Source organism: Zingiber officinale, chromosome 2B, assembly GCF_018446385.1.
Source record: "Zingiber officinale cultivar Zhangliang chromosome 2B, Zo_v1.1, whole genome shotgun sequence".
NCBI classification, from domain to species: domain Eukaryota; kingdom Viridiplantae; phylum Streptophyta; class Magnoliopsida; order Zingiberales; family Zingiberaceae; genus Zingiber; species Zingiber officinale.
In genome coordinates this window covers 82,875,848-82,890,344 of record NC_055989.1, presented here as the reverse complement: position 1 = coordinate 82,890,344, position 14,497 = coordinate 82,875,848, and the positions used below count along the sequence as shown (strand labels likewise).

Here is a 14,497-nt window from a genome sequence, read left to right as displayed (position 1 = left end):
GGCAGTAACAGGTTTCAAATGACAAACTTGTGAAACTAAGCATTTTTGAATCTTAACCATTCTTTAATCATGCCATGATTGGAAAGAAGCATAGCTACTTAGACATGCTTGAAATGTAAGGTAAAAACATCCAAAAAGCATGCTGTGACAATCAAGGAAAACATCAAAAACTCTGTCCGTGCATTAAAATGGCCAAAAGAACTTAACCCAAAAACTTAAACCGAATTGTTAAAGCAAGGGTTGCAATCTAATCCATATGCTAGAATGAAAAGGTTGCTATTGTTCATTTCACAACAAAAATGCAAAACAAAACCCCGAGAGCTACTCCTACCGCAGGTGAGAAGCACTTACATTGGGTTCTTGGACTTACAACCGAAGAGATAGGGCTGCTAGGGTTCGGAGAAGTTGTTTTCCTCAACGATCTCTTGGTATCTACTTGTTCTTCTCGACGAGGGGATCACGAAGGTGTGGAGATCTCGTCGGAAGAAGTCCTCGCCGGCCGCCGAAGACAAGCCCTAGATTCGGCTCTGTTTCCGCCTGAAAGAGTCGGCGCCGTCGCGAGAGAGAAGAGGAGTTTAGGTTTTTGTCCGAAAATCACTAAAGTCCTCTCTTTATAACCTAGGTAATTTGTTCTCTGTTAACCCTTAAATATTGTCCGTTCTCTCCTTAATTAACAATAGCCGCTGGCACAGCTGGTTGGCTGCGTTCTGCTTAATACGCGACTCGCGGGTTCGAGTCTCAGCTGCAACTATTTTTCTTCCTATTTATTCTCTATTCATTTACTACTGCTTAGATATTATTCGCTCCATATAAGGTTAACAAAAATCGTGTAGCTCAGTTGGTTGGTTGGGCCGATTACAGCTTGGGCCCGAGAAGCTGGGTTCGAATCCTAGCTCTTGCACTTTGTTTTTTTTTTAACTTTCTCCACTCGGTAAAAATACCAAACGGACTCCAAAAATTGCATAAAAATACTCTAAAAATTCCTAAAAATCTCTAGAATATTTTAAAAGCATTTTAAAATATTTTTAAAGATATTCAGAACTCAAAATAGGGAAAATTGGGTCGTTACAATTCCCCATACCTTATAAAAAGTTCGTCCTCGAACTTAGAATAGTTCTGGATATTTTTGCCTCATACTGTCTTCCCGCTCCCAAGTGACTTCCTCGTGTTCCTGGTTCTGTCAGACGACCTTCACTAGTGGTACTTCTTTGCTTCTTAGTCTCTTGACTGCTCTGTCCACTATCTGTGTAGGTCTACTCTCAAAACTAAGATCCGCTTGGATCTGCACTGACTGAGGCTCAATCACTTGACTAGGGTCATGGAGGCACTTCTTTAACATGGAGACATGAAACACATTGTGTATTGCTGACATGTCCGGTGGTAAGTCCAGTCAAGCTACTTTCCCAATCCTCTCTTGATCAGGTAAGGTCCTACGTGGCGAGGACTTAATTTGCCCTTCTTGCCAAATCTCATCACTCCCTTCATAGGAGCAACTTTGAGAAAACGAATCTCCTACTTGAAATTCCAAAGGCCTTGTCAAGATAGCTTTTCATCTACTCGGCGCCTCAATCCTCCGTCTCGATTTTCGAATAGCCCGAGTGGTTTCTTCTATCGTCTCGAATGCCCACTCTACTTCCATTTCCTTTCTTTCACCTGCTTCTTGCCAACATATAGGTGATCTGCACTTTCGCCATACAACGCCTCATATGGTGCCATCCCGATGGTGGCTTGGTAGTCATTGTTGTAGGCAAACTCATAAGCGATACTTGCACCAATCGCTTTAAAATCTAATGCACAAGCCCGAGCATATCTTCTAGGATCTGATTTACTCGCTCTGTCTGTCCATCGAGGATGGAAGGCTGGCTGAACTTGAGCTTGGTGCCTAGTGCAAACACACTCCCAAAAGTGAGAGGTGAAGCGCCCATCTCTATCGAAATAATAGATTTGGGAACTCCGTGAAGTCGATCACCTCTTTAACATACAAATGTGCTAACGCTCTATAGAGTGAGACACTTTGATGGCTAGAAAATGAGCGGACTTGGTCAATCATCCACTATCACCCATATTGCATCATATCCATTTGTGGTTCTTGGGAGACCATTATGAAATCCATGGATATGTCTTCCCACTTCCACTGTATTGGAAGAGGTTGTAAAACTCCTCCCGGTCTCCGTGTTCGCTTTGACTCTCGACATGTCGTGCGACATATTTAACTACATCTCTTTTGAGTCCAGACCACCGAACTTCTGTTTCACGTCTCGTACATCTTGGTAGAACCAGGATGCATAGAATATGGCGTACTATGGGCCTCTTCTAAAATTCTCTTTCTCACTCTTCATCATTGGGAACACAAAGGCGATTTCCGATAAAGAATTCCACCGTCTGATAAAATTCGAATTTCCTTCTTCTTGTATTCCTTGCTTGATCTTTGGATATCCGGATCTTCACTTTGCTTTTTCTGATCCTCAGCGGGGTTGACTCTAGGGTCAATGCGAAAGTTGCCCATAAATAATTTCAAGTCCAAAATCGACAACTCTTCTGAGTGGCGGGGCTAATGATGATAAGGACATCAAGGATGCATTTTCGGCTTAATGCATCCGCCACTTTATTAGCTTTACCGGTGGTAGAGGATTTCACAACCATAATCTTTAACTCTAGCCACCTATGCCGTCTCATGTTTAAGTCCTTCCGAGTGAAGAAGTACTTAAGACTCGATGATCTGTGAAGATTCTACATGGACTCCATACAAATAGTGTCGCCAGAGTTTCAGTGCAAAGCCAGCTCAAGATCATGAGTGGGGTAGTTCTTCTCGTAGTCTTTGAGTTGTCTGGAAGCATAAGCTATAACTTTTCCTTCCTGCATGAGTACAGCTCCTAAGCCCATCTTGGAAGCATCACTGTAGATGTCAAAACTCTTGTCATCCTCTGGAACAGTCAGTATAGGAGCACTGATCGGTCTCCTCTTTCTTGAAGCTCTGCTCACATTTATCCGACCATTCAAACTTCTTGTCCTTCCCGGTGAGGGCTGTAAGTGGAGGCTATCCTGGAAAAGTCCTCCACAAATTTCTGTAGTACCCAGCTAAACCAAGGAAGCTTCGATCTCCACGCATTCTTGGGTCTCTTCCATTTGTTGACCGCTTCTACTTGGCTGGATCTACCTGAATACCTTCTTTTGAAACAATGTGACCTAAAAATGCCACTGCTCCAACCAGAACTCGCACTTGAGAATTTAGCATAGAGTTGCTTTTGTCAAGGGTCTGCAGAACTATTCTCAAGTGCGTGTCATGCTCCTCCGAAGTTCGGAATAGACTAGAATGTCGCTATGAACACAATGACAAACTTGTCGAGGTATTCTCTGAACACTCTATTCATCAAGTCCATGAAGACTGCAGTGCATTAGTCACACCAAAAGGCATGACTACGAATTCGTAGTGTCCGTATCTGGTCCCGAAAGCTGTTCTGGGTATGTCACTCTCCTTCACTTTCAACTGATGGTACCCAGAGCGCAGATCTATCTTGGAGAACACTGTTGCACCTTTCAATTGATCAAATAAATCATCGATCCTGGGCAGTGGATACTTGTTCTTGATGGTCACCGATTCAGAGCTCTATAATCTATGCACATCCGCATAGATCCATCCTTCTTCTTGACAAACAACACAGAGCTCCCCATGGTGAGTGACTAGGCGATGAAACCCTTGTCAAGTAGCTCCAAGTTGTTCTTGTAGCTCTTTCAACTCTGCTGGGGACATGCGGTATGGAGCTTTTGAAATTGGACCGGTACCAGGAACCAGTTCAATCTCAAACTCCACCTCTCTATTGGGAGGTAGTCCAGGTAGCTCTTCGGGAACACCTCTGGATACTCACAGACTACTCGAACTTCCTCCTGCTTAGGTCTTTCTTCTTCCTCTGTACTCACAATGAATGCAAGAAAACCAGTACACCCTTTAGCTAACATCCGGTGAGCTGTGAGAGAAGAGAGTCTTCCTCTTTGGCACTCCTATAAATTCAAAGGATGGTTCACCTTCTGGACTAAAGGTCACTTTTCTTCTGCGGCTGTCCACTGAAGCACTGTACTTGCTGAGGAAATCCATACCCAAAATGATATCGAAATCCTGCATAGCGAGGACTACCAGATTAACACATAGCTCTCGGTCTGAAATTCTGACTGGTATAGACCGAAGCCACTGACTAGATTCCATGACTTCCCCAGAAGGTAGGGTTGTCAGGAACTTGGAATTCATGCTTTCTGTAGGTACCTGTAATTCTTTGGCAAAAGGTATGGATACAAAAGAATGGGTCGCCCCAGTATCAAATAGTGCAGTAGCTATATGCTGAAAAATAACTACTTGACCTGTTACGACCGTGGAGGCACTAGCAGCTTCCTCTTTGGTAAGGGAGAATACTCTGGCATTGTCAAAGGGCGAAACTGGTGGAGCTTCCAACCTTCCTTGACTGATCTGAGGTCCTTCCAGAATTGCAGGCATATAATGTAGTTGAGGCTTGGCTCCATATTGTATTGGCTGTGGCTGGGGTGCTTTGAACTTGTTAGGACACTGTTGGCCATGTGTCCTTCTTGACCACAAGAATAACATCCAGTCTTACCCAAGAGGCAGGCTCCTGGATGTGTTCTCCCACATTTAGGGCAGGGAAGGAGCTTAGTCTGTTTGGTTTCTGGTCCTCCCTTCTGGTTACTTCCTGAATCCCACTGCTCTTTTAGTGCCCTTGCCTTTCCAGTTCTGATTATTTAACTGAGATTTTTGGTTTCCCCCAGTCTTAGTCTCCATCTTGATTGGCTTGTGCTGCTCTCTTTGTGCCTTCATGCTGTTCAGGTAGTGCTCCGCTACTAAGGCTCTACTGACCAACTCTTCTCCAACCAGGGGTTGATGAGTCCCACTGCTCACATTAAGTGATATCACAGGCTTCAGCATTCTGAGCATTAGTCTGACTCGCTCCTTCTCTGTACTTACTAGTTCTGGGCAGAGATGAGCTAGCCTGTTGAATCTTTTAACTGCTTCCTCCACTGTCAGATCCCCCTGTCTGAACTCTATAAACTCCTCGTAGTGCTTATTGGTGATCTTTTGACGAAAGAACTCGTCGTAGAATTCTGTCTCAAAATCAATCCATCTCATCTGATTGATTGTCCTCTTGCTCTTTACTCTCTCCCACCACATGCGTGCTCAGTAAGGAGGCACACTTGACCTTCTCGACTGGCAGTCAAGAAGCTCCATGGTGCTCTCAGTGTCTTGAACCAAGCCCGGCATCCTGTGGCTCACGTGCTGAGAAGCTCTCGTTTCGGCCACCATGATAAGGTAAGCTTCTTGTCTCGGGTGCCGTGGACGACTGGTAGTGGAACCTCGCCACCGGAGTCTCCACCATCTTGCTTTGAGGAGTAGGAGGAACGTTGTTGATTTGCCATCAGATTGGCAATTACTTGCTGCTGCTCAGCTACTTGTTTCTGAAGTTGGGCAACAACTTCAGAAAGATTGGGCTCAGTTGAGCCTGGCCTCTCTTCCTCCTGAACTTGGTCCTCAGTACGAGCGGTACGGGGACGTCCTCTTCTCGACATCTAGTTAAACAAATAAGAAAATTTGATAATTTCTCTACCCTTTCTAAACATACACATTTATATATTAAGAAAGGAAATAGCTAAAAACTCTTATCTTACTTAATCACTTATAAACAATCCATCCATACTGCAAATAATAATAATAAAGGAAAGCAATAAAGAAAGAACTTAAATACTTTCTTACTTGAAGACGGCAAGGATGATGCTGATGTGTGTGTGTTGCTGGAAAATGGACCTGCTCTGATACCAACTGTAACAGCCACCCTCCTTACTGCTACCCTGGAGGTGACCGTTACCTAATTACTCATTCTACTAAACTAATATTGCTTTACCTTAAAGATAATAAACTTGGCATGATATATATATTGTTTTTTTTTTTTTTTTTTTCTTCTGTTGGCATGCTGTATTATTACTAACTATTTCAGTACTGCCATTAACCAAGCTTATCAATCATACCAAAGTGTATTAGCATGTTTCCATAATAGCATTTAAAACTTGTATGCCTGTATAAACCTTTGCATAGTTCGGTCATGGCTATTCCTACTAATACTGCATGCATAACAATTCATTAACAGTCAAAACTTTAACCAATAATAAGGAAACATTAAACCAAGCTAGTGTGAAACCTTAACAACAATTCCGATAGGAGTATCTGTATCAACACGGCATAAACAAGCCTAAAATGCACTTTACTCATTTCAAAGCTTGAAAACAATTGCAGCACAGTTATGAACAAATGCAGGTTACGGATGTATCATACAATTCTCTATTTGGTACAGCAACTGAGCATGCAAATCTTTCTGAATTTAATCATGCTGATCATAGAACCAAATCTTACTGCAGAAATTTCATGCTATAACAGAATCTAAAGCAACTGAGCATACCACTTCACACTTCTAACTAAGTTTGCAAACTAAAAATCAAATATGAACTTCTTATATAAAAATCAAACTCAAATCAGATATGATCTTATTTCACACTTGCTGATCCGAAAGAAGCACTTACTGCAGAAATTCCAAGCAGTACTTAACCATAACAAAAGAATCATTAAAACAAACCAAATACAGCAAATGAATCTATCTCTACAGCAGAAAAAGTCAAGATGAACCATACGGCAGATTCTTATTGAAGCAGATCTCACTTCACAAAACTTGAAAACTAATCCAGAAATAAGGAAAAGAACATGTTCCCAGCATAAACAGTTAATCCAACTAAATGACAGAAAGATAACGAAATTAGTAATGCAAGATAAATTCTACTCTAACAGTAACAAAAACACCAGCAGGTACGATTTCTAAATTCTTCTAGCAAGGTCCCAAGCTTCCATATCAGCCACCACACACACACCATCAATGTCTCCTTGTCGCCTTCTTCTAGGCCACTTTAGCCTTTCCTTTATTTTTATCCATATCTGCAGTAGGAGGAAAAAGTAGTATCTATAAGCTAAAAGCTTAGTAAGTACTTTCTACTCACAAAATCCGATACGGAATGCATAAGCATTAAAGAAAGCAGGGAAATACATGCTCAACATGAAAATAGCAAATGGAACTACATCATGCATCTCTAAAGGAAACAACAATTTAATTTGCTAAAATTGGCAACTTTGATAAAAGAACTTGTTCTGTTTGTTTCCAAATTAATACTTGTATACTTTAAAAATAATATTCAACTTTACTTGGGCCCGGCATTGTACCACTTTGCGCGCCTTTCTTAATGAGAATTGAGGTAGCTAATCCCAAAACCATTAAGACACTTCTAGACCTTATGTCTAGGGGCAACTTGGAGCCCATCCCTTGGACATTGTGTCCGGTACATGCCCTTTAAAAGTAAAATACTTTTCTTTATATCCTTCTTTAAATACTTCTTGTAATAAAATGCCTTGGCATTTATTTAAGCACTTAGTGTGCTTTGATTCTAACTTCTGGAATTCAAGATCAATTTGTGACCATAGTCTTACTTTGCTTGTATTTCTCACATATATACATTATGCACGGGATTCTAAAACCATATGCCACTAATAAGTATCTGGATATATCCAAAACAAACTCAATCAGAATTAACAACCCACATGGTCTTAGGAAGCTCACGGCAGTAACAGGTTTCAAATGACAAACTTGTGAAACTAAGCATTTTTGAATCTTAACCATTCTTTAATCATGCCATGATTGGAAAGAAGCATAGCTACTTAGACATGCTTGAAATGTAAGGTAAAAACATCCAAAAAGCATGCTGTGACAATCAAGGAAAACATCAAAAACTCTGTCCGTGCATTAAAATGGCCAAAAGAACTTAACCCAAAAACTTAAACCGAATTGTTAAAGCAAGGGTTGCAATCTAATCCATATGCTAGAATGAAAAGGTTGCTATTGTTCATTTCACAACAAAAATGCAAAACAAAACCCCGAGAGCTACTCCTACCGCAGGTGAGAAGCACTTACATTGGGTTCTTGGACTTACAACCGAAGAGATAGGGCTGCTAGGGTTCGGAGAAGTTGTTTTCCTCAACGATCTCTTGGTATCTACTTGTTCTTCTCGACGAGGGGATCACGAAGGTGTGGAGATCTCGTCGGAAGAAGTCCTCGCCGGCCGCCGAAGACAAGCCCTAGATTCGGCTCTGTTTCCGCCTGAAAGAGTCGGCGCCGTCGCGAGAGAGAAGAGGAGTTTAGGTTTTTGTCCGAAAATCACTAAAGTCCTCTCTTTATAACCTAGGTAATTTGTTCTCTGTTAACCCTTAAATATTGTCCGTTCTCTCCTTAATTAACAATAGCCGCTGGCACAGTTGGTTAGCTGCGTTCTGCTTAATACGCGGCTCACGGGTTCGAGTCTCAGCTGCAACTATTTTTCTTCCTATTTATTCTCTATTCATTTACTACTGCTTAGATATTATTCGCTCCATATAAGGTTAACAAAAATCGTGTAGCTCAGTTGGTTGGTTGGGCCGATTACAGCTTGGGCCCGAGAAGCTGGGTTCGAATCCTAGCTCTTGCACTTTGTTTTTTTTAAAACTTTCTCCACTCGGTAAAAATACCAAACGGACTCCAAAAATTGCATAAAAATACTCTAAAAATTCCTAAAAATCTCTAGAATATTTTAAAAGCATTTTCAAATATTTTTAAAGATATTCAGAACTCAAAATAGGGAAAATTGGGTCGTTACAAAGTATATATAAACTGCACATATCATAAGGCACTATCAAGAGATAAGTCAAAGGGTACCCGCCTCAAATAGAAGGTACAATCTAAATCCGAAGTCGAGACGCCTATCTCGAATCAGAGTCCTGCGTCAAACAAACAATACATATATATTTTATTTAGCTACATCAAATGAATAGCTAAATAAAATCCCTAAAACCAAATTAGGGCAAAACCCTAATCCACGCAATCCCAACCTACCAAATTAATCTAACGGTCAATTAGGGTTAGTTACCTAATCCCTAATCACCAATTAGATTAGAAATCCAATCTTAAATTAAATCCAATAGTTGACTAGGGTTAATTGTCTTAACCCTAATCATTCCATTAATTTAATCTAATCCATTAAACCACAATCAACATAACCCTAATTCAAATCTACACATCATGTATCAACTAATCATGGATTAATCCAATGTATTTCTAATCCAATACATTACAAAATCTCTACACCTTACCTCAAGTCCCAGCTGCTATTGATGTTGGATCCAATGGTTATTCCTATCGGAACCAAGATCACCTTCTCAGATCCTCACTGGTTTCCACATAATATAATCCTCCTTAAATCCTTCCCTATTCAATTGGGTTCAAGGTGAGATCAAGAACACCAACAGTACACAACCTCATCACCTGCGGGAAACAACTGGATCACGAAGGAATCAAGCAAAGCCCACAGATCAACAAGAAATGGAGAGCCCTAATATAGCAATACCTAATTTTAACAAGAACTCACCTCTAACCGGGACCTCAATCAACAACAGGGAGGTCCACTGATCCGATGCTTTCCTCCTAGTCCAGAACTGGAAGACGATCACAATTCCATCAAGGATCAAAACAGGAACAAGCCCTAACCTCCAAGATCGGCAACAACCAGAGAGGGAAAAGAAGGAATCAGTTGCTTACCTTTGAAACCCTAGGGCATCTTCAAGCTGGCGATCAGATCGGGGGAGGAGAGGGTCGGGAAAACCGAGAAGAAAGATCGGGGGAGGGTTGAGCAGAGGAAATCAAGATGATTCGTGCCTCCTTGATTGATCTCCGGCAAGCTCCTAAGATATATCTACACCGGCGATCGTCGGCGTTGGCTCGTCCACGCTCGGCGTCGATTCGTCCCCATGAGAGAACAGAGAGATTAGAGCGAGAAGGAGAAGGCTTCGGCTAGATCTGAGCTAAAGGATCGATGCCGGCAGAAGGAAGATCGCCGGAGCTGAAGCCTTGCTCCCGTCGGCGCCGATCGTCCACGAGAGAGAGAACAGAGAAGGAAGAAGGGGAGATCGGGGAAGGGGAGATCGGGATCGTGAGGGTCAGGTCGGGTGGATCAGCGATTTGGAAAGAAATAAAGGAATTTATATATTAACACATTTCCTCACTTAAACGGGTATCCCAAACAGGCTTTATCCGAACCCGAAATTGATCCCCTCAAAACTCGTCGTACGAGCTCCGAAAAATTCCCAGAAAATTCCTAAAAATTTCGGAAAAATTCTATAAGGCTATTTTCCAAATAACCCTATTAATTAAATTTTCCGAGATCTCACATCCTCCCCTACTAATAAAAATTTGGTCCCCAAATTTCGCTATAACCAACAGCCAACAGTATAATATAACCAAACAGTATAAATGCTGAAAGAAATTCTAACCCACATACCTCAAGTAAAGAGATGAGGGTATCGAACTCGAATCGTATCCTCCAGCTCCCAAGTAGTCTCCTCGTCAGAATAATGCTGCCATTCGACTTTAACCAGCCGGACAGTCTTGTTCCGCAACTGACGCTCTTTATGGTCCAGAATCCGCACAGGAACCTCCTCGTAAGTAACATCAGGCTGAATAGGAACAGATATATCTGACAGAACATGTGCCGGATCGGATATGTATCTCCTCAGCATAAATACATGGAATACATCGTGAATGCCAGCTAGAGTTGGTGGTAGCGCCAGACGGTAAGCTACTGCTCCAATCCCCTCCAAGATCTGGAATGGTCCAATATATCGGGGAGCTAGCTTACCTCAGAGACCAAATCTCTTCACCCCTTTCGTGGGTGAAACTCTAAGAAATACATGATCACCAATGGAGAACTCCAGGGGTCTCCGTCTCTGATCAGCATAACTCTTCTGACGGTCCTGAACCTCAGACATCCTCCGCCTAATAGTACGAACCAACTCTGCCTCCTGCTGAGCTCTCTGAGGTCCTAATAGCTGAGCCCCACCAACATCCTCCCAAAGGGTGGGTGTCCGACAAAGTCTACCATACAACGCCTCAAACGGTGCCATCTGGATAGCCGAATGATAGCTGTTGTTGTAGGCGAACTCCACCAAGGGCAGGTGGTCCTCCCAACTGCCTCCGAAGTCCATGACACAAGACCTCAGCAAGTCCTCCAAAGTCTAAATGGTCCGCTCTGACTGTCCATCTGTCTGCGGATGAAATGCCGTACTGAAACGAAGCTGTGTGCCCAAGGCCTGCTGCAGACTCTGCCAGAATCGAGACGTGAACCGTGGGTCTCTATCCGATATGATGCTCAAAGGAACACCATGTAATCTAATAATCTCACGACAGTATAGATCTGCTAATCGATCCAAAGAATATGTCTTCCGGATCGCTATAAAATGTGAGGATTTGGTTAATCGGTCAACGATTACCCAAATCGCATCATGGCCTCGTCGAGTCCTAGGCAAACCAACCACGAAATCCATAGTAATGTGCTCCCATTTCCACTCGGGAATGGGGATCCTCTGAAGTAAACCAGCATGTCTCTGGTGCTCAGCCTTCACCTGCTGACAGACAAGACATCTAGCTACAAACTCCGCGATGTCTTTTTTCATGTCGTTCCACCAATAGGAACGCCTCAAATCACGATACATACGGGTCCTACCTGGTGGATAGCAAATCTAGAACGATGAGCCTCCTGAAGTAACTCCTCCATGACCGGGTGAGACTGAGGTACACATAATCTACCTCGGAAATAAACAATCCCCTCGTCATCTCGTGTAAACTCGGTCTGCTGTCCGGAAGCTATCTGGCTAAATGCTGATCTCCGGCCTGGGCCTCTCGAATCCTCATCCTGATCGACGACTGAGCAACCATGGTAACAAGAATACCCTGCTCCGTCCGTCCCTGCTCCTCAAGGCCCAACTCGGAGAATCCCTGAATCAAGTTCGTGACTAAAACTCGGTGACAAGCTAAAGTCCCTCTGGACTTCCTGCTAAGTGCATCAGCAACCACATTAGCTTTACCCGGATGGTAGCTAATAGTACAATCATAGTCCTTCAGGAACTCCATCCATCTCCTCTGTCGGAGATTGAGTTCCTTCTGGGTGAAAATATATTTGAGACTCTTATGATCAGTAAGAATCTCAAAAGTAATACCATAAAGATGATGTCGCCAAATCTTCAAAGCAAAGATAATAGCAGCTAGCTCTAAATCATGTATTGGGTAGTTCTTCTCATGCTCCTTCAACTGACGAGAAGCATAGGAGACTACCCTACCGTGCTGCATCAAAACAGCGCCCAAGCCCTGAAGAGATGCGTCTGTGTAAAGTACGAATCCGTCATCACCAGAAGGTAAAACCAAAACCGGTGCTGATACCAATCTCCGCTTCAGCTCTTGGAAGCTGGTCTCACAAGCCTCGGACCACGTGAACTTCATGCCTTTCCGGGTCAGACGTGTCAACGGCATAGCAATGCTGGAGAAACCCTCAACGAATCGTCGGTAATATCCAGCCAAGCCCAAGAAACTGCGAATCTCCTGGACTGACTTCGGCTGCTCCCAGCTGGTGATAGCCTCGATCTTCTGAGGATCTACTGAAATACCTCGGCTAGAAACCACATGTCCTAGAAAACCAACTGAGGGAAGCCAAAATACACATTTGATGAACTTCGCATACAGATGATGTCGTCGCAGAGTCTCCAAGACTATACGAAGATGCTGCGCGTGCTCCTCCTCGGAACGCGAATAGATCAATATATCATCGATAAACACAATAACAAACTGATCTAGGTACTCCAGAAAGATACGGTTCATCAGATTCATAAATACTGCAGGAGCATTGGTAAGCTCAAATGACATTACCAAAAACTCGTAATGTCCGTACCTGGTGCAAAATGCTGTCTTCTGAATATCAGAATCTCTAACTCTCAGCTGATGATATCCAGACCGCAGATCAATCTTAGAATACACTGATGTATCTCTAAGCTGATCAAATAAATCCTCAATCCGTGGCAAAAGGTACTTATTTATGATAGTCACTGCATTCAGTTGCCTATAATCGATGCACAACCTCAGGGTACCATCCTTCTTCTTGACGAATAGTACAGGAGAACACTAGGGCAGAATACCGTGGAGTTCTCCACAAGGACATCGGAATGTTCGTGACTGTGCATACCATATGTAGCTGCTACAGAGGAAGTTGTCCTCTACTGACGATGCGAAGATTGAGCTTTCGGCCCACCTCGCTGAGTCCCGGACTGACCCAAACTGTCCTCCCGGAACAGAAATCCCGGAAGCTACATGCTGAGCCTTCAGTGAACAGTCTCGGCTCACGTGCCCAAGCAGTTTACAATAATAGCAAACTGACTGTCTCATGGTGCCTGCAGAGGTGATGTGATCTCGTGATCCACATCGGGTGCAGTGCCACCGGTGGACTGTTTCCGGTTCTTCTTAGAAGACCGGGAACGTCCAGATGAAAATTGTCCTGACCTCTAGGGTCGTCCCGATGACCCAGAAGTACTCTGACCCGTCTGAGTGCGACTGCTCTACTGCTGTCCAGTAGTCTGTGGCTGCTGACTCTGTCCGGAAGTCCGATCAATCTGCTACCTCTTCTTGTTTGCATTCACTCTCTGATGAGCAGACTCAATCATAAGAGTTCTATCCAGTGCCTTTGCGTATGATGAACTACCAAAACCGGCAATCTTCACCTGAAGATGCTCATCCAGTCCCTAGACAAACTGAAGCATATGAGATCTATCCTCGGTAACCAACTCAGGACAGAATCTAGCCAACCAATTAAATTCGGCATTATACTCCATCACTGAGCTGTTATTCTGTCGAAGACTCAGAAAATTCTACCGACGTGTCATCTGATACGCGCGGGGAAAATACTGACTCTCAAATGCCTCCCTAACTCTCGTCCATGTAATATGTTACTCGCCTATAATCGAGCGTTGCGTGTCCCACCAGATTTCTGCCTCGTCTCGTACCTCAAATACGCAGTAGTAGGCACGACTAGAGGGGGTGCCGGGTATACCGAAGGTGATACCACTAGTGGTAAGTCAAGGTATGTACCTCTGAAGTCGGGACCGTCAGAATCTTATAATTCGACGTGCCTATAATATCCTGACGAGTCTATCCCTAACGGACAGGCTCGACCCTAGCAAATCTCTCTGAAGACTCTGTCTCCGGAGAGTCTATCGGCATCTTACGTGGCCGCCCACGTCTCGGTGCCGGTACACGTGTAGGTGGCATATCTGTAAACAAAATGTTACCCAGATATCACTACAGGTATAAAAACTATAAAGTTACCTAATTTACCTATTTGCCGTCTGGAGATATCCTGTCGCTGCTTAGCCCCAAATAGAACCTCGTCAAAATACCTCAGAATTCTGAAACGATAAAATCGACAGAAATCCGTACAATCCGAAAATATCCAGATAAGCTTGTAAACTCCAGAACACGAGAAACAAGTATCAGAAATCCGCTCTGATGCCAAATAAATTGGTATCAGATAAAATCCCGAAAATCCAGATACGCTA

At 43.2% G+C, this 14,497-nt stretch overlaps 1 long non-coding RNA gene across 2 annotated transcripts; it reads right to left on the bottom strand.

Annotated features, from left to right (window-relative positions):
- Positions 1-6,665: 6,665 nt before the first annotated feature.
- Positions 6,666-10,080, bottom strand: LOC122046065. Of its 2 annotated transcripts, none has more exons than XR_006130170.1 (4): positions 9,663-10,080; positions 9,493-9,559; positions 9,218-9,402; positions 6,666-6,979 (listed from the first exon to the last, which is right to left on the bottom strand). It is a non-coding gene; the product is annotated as an uncharacterized LOC122046065 (long non-coding RNA). The 2 variants fall into 2 exon arrangements; XR_006130169.1 differs by having other exon boundaries at positions 9,218-9,389.
- Between the last annotated feature and the right edge of the window lie 4,417 nt (positions 10,081-14,497).